Source organism: Eptesicus fuscus, chromosome 5 (genome assembly GCF_027574615.1).
Source record: "Eptesicus fuscus isolate TK198812 chromosome 5, DD_ASM_mEF_20220401, whole genome shotgun sequence".
Taxonomy (NCBI): domain Eukaryota; kingdom Metazoa; phylum Chordata; class Mammalia; order Chiroptera; family Vespertilionidae; genus Eptesicus; species Eptesicus fuscus.
The window spans coordinates 19,616,888-19,621,788 of record NC_072477.1 but is presented as its reverse complement, the minus strand read 5'-3'; the positions used below and the strand labels follow the sequence as shown (position 1 = coordinate 19,621,788).

The following is a 4,901-nucleotide window of genomic DNA, read 5'->3' as shown; positions in this document are numbered from 1 at the left end:
GTAAACACCTATATGTGCTGCCTCTCACAACCACATCAAAATTACAACTAAAAGACAGAACAATTATCATCTAGAACCATGGGAAAGCTGGCTGAGAAGAAGTACTTACAACTAAAGAGCTCAAGAATAAAGTGCATTGAGACTGGTAGGAGGTGCAGAGATGCAAAATGGGCTGGCACCCAGGTGTGCCACTTTTTTAATTGGGAGGGAGATACAAGCTCCCACTAGCTCTGAACTCCAGTTCCAGATGAGACTCTGGGGGACCCAGACACATATGGGGAGAAACTGGACTATCTGGCATTGGGACAGGAACATGAGGGTGGCTTTCTCTCAGAGGTGCTTGCAGAGATCATTGTTCCTGCACGGGGGTGCGGGACACGGAGACCCAGAGACCTCTCTGGTGCAGGGCTGACTGACAGCCATTGCTGTTTGCTCTGCCCTGGTGATTCCCAGAGACCCCACCCCACCCAATTTACAACCCCACCAAAGCTGTGCACATTGGCTTTTGCATATGAATGGCCAGTCCTTTCTCCGCTTAAAACCTGTCAAACTACAGCTGGGTCAGAAAGACCCAGAGCTTCCAAAAGAAGGCCCAAGGTCCAGCAGCAGCAGCCAGCCTTGCTTCACAGTTGAGCCTCGTCTGGGCACTTCCAAACCCAATACAAAGAGGAGAAATCTACAGATCTCTCTGTAGCTCCTGCTGGGTGGCCCCAGACAGTGGCTGACCTTGTACCTCTTTGGAGATCCAAGAGCCAGTGTACCCAGTGGTCAGAGTGAGACCATACTGGATTATAACTCTTCACATCCATAAGAGACACACTCAAGGGGCAGACTCAGTGAGCACCAAAGCCCCACTGAAGCAAGTCCTGCCCCATAAGGGTGTCTCCTGTGCATCAGATCTTCCAGTGTAGACACAGCTGGTTATCACAGCCAATTGGCCTGGAGGTCAATTCCTCCCAGTGACACCAATAGCAATTAAGGGTTAACTACAACAAGACTGTATAAATAACCCACAAAGGGGTTCACCAAGAGCGTACATCTCAGGTGACTGGGGAGGCTGAGCCACTGGGCCCTATAGGACACCTACCACACAAGGCCACTCTATCAACTCAAGGAGACTTATCAGCTACCCAGTACATAGAAACAAACACAGGGAAGCAGCCAAAATGCAGAGACAAAGAAACAAGTCACAAATGGAAGAAAGCAAACTACTGGATATAGAGTTCAAAATCACGGTTATAAGGTTACTCAAGAATCTCCTAGAAATCTCTGAGAAATGTAGTGAGACCCTCAAGGATATGAAAAAGGACCAATCAGAAATTAAACATACACTGACTGAAATAAAAAATAATATACAGAGATTCAACAGCAGACTAGAGGATCCCAAGAATCAAGTCAAAGATCTGAAATATGAGGAAGCAAAAAACCCAACCAGAAAAACAAAAAGAAAAAAGAATCCCAAAATATGAAGATAGTGTAAGGAGCCTCTGGGACAACTTCAAGTCTACCAACATCCGAATTATGGGGGTGCCAGAAGCAGAGAGAGAGCAAGATATTGAAAACCTATTTGAAGAAATAATGACAGAAAACTTCCCCTACCTGGTGAAAGAAATAGACTCACAAGTCCAGGAAGCATAGAGAACCCCAAACAAAAGGAACCCACAGAGGACCACACCAAGACACATCATAATTAAAATGCCAAGGGCAAAAGACACATAGAGAATCTTAAAAACAGCAAGAGAAAAACAGTTAGTTACTTACAGGAGAATACCCATATGACTGTTAGCTGATTTCTCAACAGAAACTATGCAGGCCAGAAGGGAGTGGCAAGAAATATATCAAGTGATGAATAGCAAGAACCTACAACCAAGATTACTCTACCCAGCAAAGCTATCATTTAGAATTGAAGGTCAGATAAAGAGCTTCACAGACAAGAAAAAGCTAAAGAAGTTCATCACCATCAAACCAGTATTACATGAAATGCTGAAGGGTATTCTTTAAGAAGAGGAGGAAGAAGAAAAAGGTAAAGATAAAAAATTATGAACAACAAAGTGACAACAAATACATATCTATCAACAAGTGAACCTAAAAATCAAATTAATAAAAAACCTGATGAACAGAACAAACTGGTGACTGTAATAGAATCAGGGGCATGGAAAGGTAGCAGACTGACAATTCACGGGAGGAAGGGGTTGTGGGGGGTGCGGGAAGAGATTGGACAAAGAGCTTACACCTATGGATGAGGTCAGTGGGGTGGTGGGGAAGGCCTGGAATGGGGTGGGAACCGGGTGGAGGGAAGCTATGGGGGGGAAAAAAGAACATCTGTAATAATCTGAACAATAAAGATTTAAGAAAAAAAGAAAGCTACATTTTAATCTGATTGTCCAAACCATTATGATATGGATGGCTCAGTGCCATTTTGCCAGAAATTTGTTTGGTTGAATCATAAACTAACATTTTTGAAAGCAAACCTAAGGTATTTTCAACCAAGTTTTTCAATGGGATGCTAGGTTTCCTGATTTCCACTTAGGAAATGTATTCTTCTAGTCCTGTAAAGATTCTATTTCTGGCACACTTTATTTTTGGGGGTGCCCCAAAACTTTGAAAATCCCGAAGAGTTGATTAATTTCTGAATCCCCACATGGCTTATTGTTGCTAATTCTGCAGGTATAGTTTCTGTCCTCTAGAGGTCAGCTAGATTAGTTGTGAGCTGACCAAGCCGTTCTTCTGGACATCTATAGTATACCAGAGTGCTGCTACCTCACGTATGTTTCCTCTGATTGGTATTCCAAAAGCTCTGACAAAGCCCAAGCCAGCTGGTTTAGTTGTTCCTTTGTTATCAGTGGACGTTGAGGTTTTAAGTCTCTGTAAGAGCTCTTCTAGAGTGACAGAACACAACCCCTTGCATGGTTTGGTATGTTTCTCTCTCTCTCCCCCCACTCCCTGCCTCTAAAATCAATAAGCATACCCTTGAGTGAGGTTTAGAAAGAAAGAAAAAAGATGTGCTTATGAACAAGTGAAGAATCCATGAACTGACCAGAAGGGATAGAATCCAAGTATTTCTGGAGATCCAAGGTATTCAAAGATGAGATGTAACCTAGAGTCCTTCATAAGCACATATTTTTTCTTTCTTTCTAATCCTCACTCAAGGATAATGCTTATTGACTTTAGAGACAGGAATGGGGTGAGAAAGGGAGAGAGACAGAGAGAGAAACATTGATGTGTGAGAGAGAGAACATCAACTGGTTGCCTTCCATATGTGCCCTGACTGGGGATCAAACCTGCAACCTTTTGGTATATGGGACAATGCTCCAACTAACTGAGCCACACTGATCAGGGCTATAAACACCTCTTGAAGACTGTATTTGAATGACAAAGTTCTTTTAATAGAGAAATTCCCAGAATTACAGTACTAGAAATCTCTTCCTCTTCTGATTTTCTTCATGGCTACCACTTGACCTGTAGTTTTTTGTCTACCCTGATGCATAACTCCATAGATACTTTCTCCAATTTTCTCTGTTTTGATGTAATATTCCATAGTTATTCAGTAGGTATGGTAGATATCAGCTTATTATTCTGTGATGGTGGGGGTGGGGTGGGGTGGTTGAGTGGGTGGTGAACACAGCACCGGCTGGTACCATGTCTGTGTTGCTCTTTCCTAAACTTCCAAGAACACTGAGACTTTTTACTATGAATTGTTTTCTAATAATCTTTCTGAGTCTATTGAGATAATTGTATTTTTGACTTTTTTGTTGAGTTAATATGGTGAATTCCGTGGTTGATATTTGAATGTTAAACCAGCTTTTCATTTCTGAGAAAACCTCCATTTAGTCATCGCATATAAATTGTTTTAGAAAATACTCAGTGAATACTTTGTTCTATTATTTCAGGCACATCTTCATTTTATGCATCTGAGCGAGGCCAGGAGATGTTGCTCCCGTTTGGCTGCTGCATGGAAGAACAGTGGCCCTTGGTGCCTGAAATGTGCACAGTTAGGCTTTTGTAACCCTATCAGATCCTTGGGAGATGTGCCCAGACTGAGCAGAGAGAGAGAGGGAGAGAGAGAGAAATTGATTTGTTGTTTCACTTTTTATACATTCATTGGTTGATTCTTGTAGATGCCTTGTCTGGGGATTGAACCCACAACCTTGGTATATCAGGACGATGCTCTAACCAACTGTGCTACCCAGCCGAGGCCAGAATCTTCATTAATGGTTGATAATTTTCTGCTACCTTGAATCAATATATTTATTCGAATCAAATATTTGTTCAACTTTAATTTGGAGGAGAAACTGAAAACTGGGATAGTGAGTGGAAGAATGGAGAAGGAGGACTGCTGGTAGAAACCTCAAAATAGGCTGTTTTGACACTGGCTACCCTAAAATGACAAATATTCCTTGTTGAAAGCCGCATCTCTAGGATCATCTTGCATTATTTCTTCAACCACTCTACTGTTCGAGAGAAGAGTCTTAAAAATACATCTGCCGTTCCCTCCCCACCCCTTAAGTTTCCAATGGTACACCTTTCCTGATGTGTCAGTGCATCAGCAGCTGTGTGGGAGACCCACCCCCTGACTGACTCTGGCCTGACTATTTCTTCTTTGTGCTTTGAGCTCATTAGAAGTTTAATCAGTATCCCTGAAAGCTCAGTGTCCCTTTCTTGGTGAATCCAAGAAGATGGGTATGAGATAGCATGAAAATTTAATTTTACTCAAGAGCATTAAGACTAGGAGAAACCTCTCTTTGCCGGCCTCAGAGTCAGTGTGTATATGATGTGAGTAGGGAAACAGAGACATGGGATTCCGAAAAGGAAACTTTCAGTGGATGAGATAATAGGAAAGAATCTGAGTGGCTCCACTGAGTCCCCAACAGTTGCAAACTTCTCAAGGTTAATACCCAGAG

At 42.3% G+C, this 4,901-nt stretch overlaps 1 pseudogene; it reads right to left on the bottom strand.

Annotated features, from left to right (window-relative positions):
• Positions 1–2,364: 2,364 nt before the first annotated feature.
• Positions 2,365–3,538, bottom strand: LOC103283882 (cyclin-dependent kinase 1-like; annotated as a pseudogene).
• Between the last annotated feature and the right edge of the window lie 1,363 nt (positions 3,539–4,901).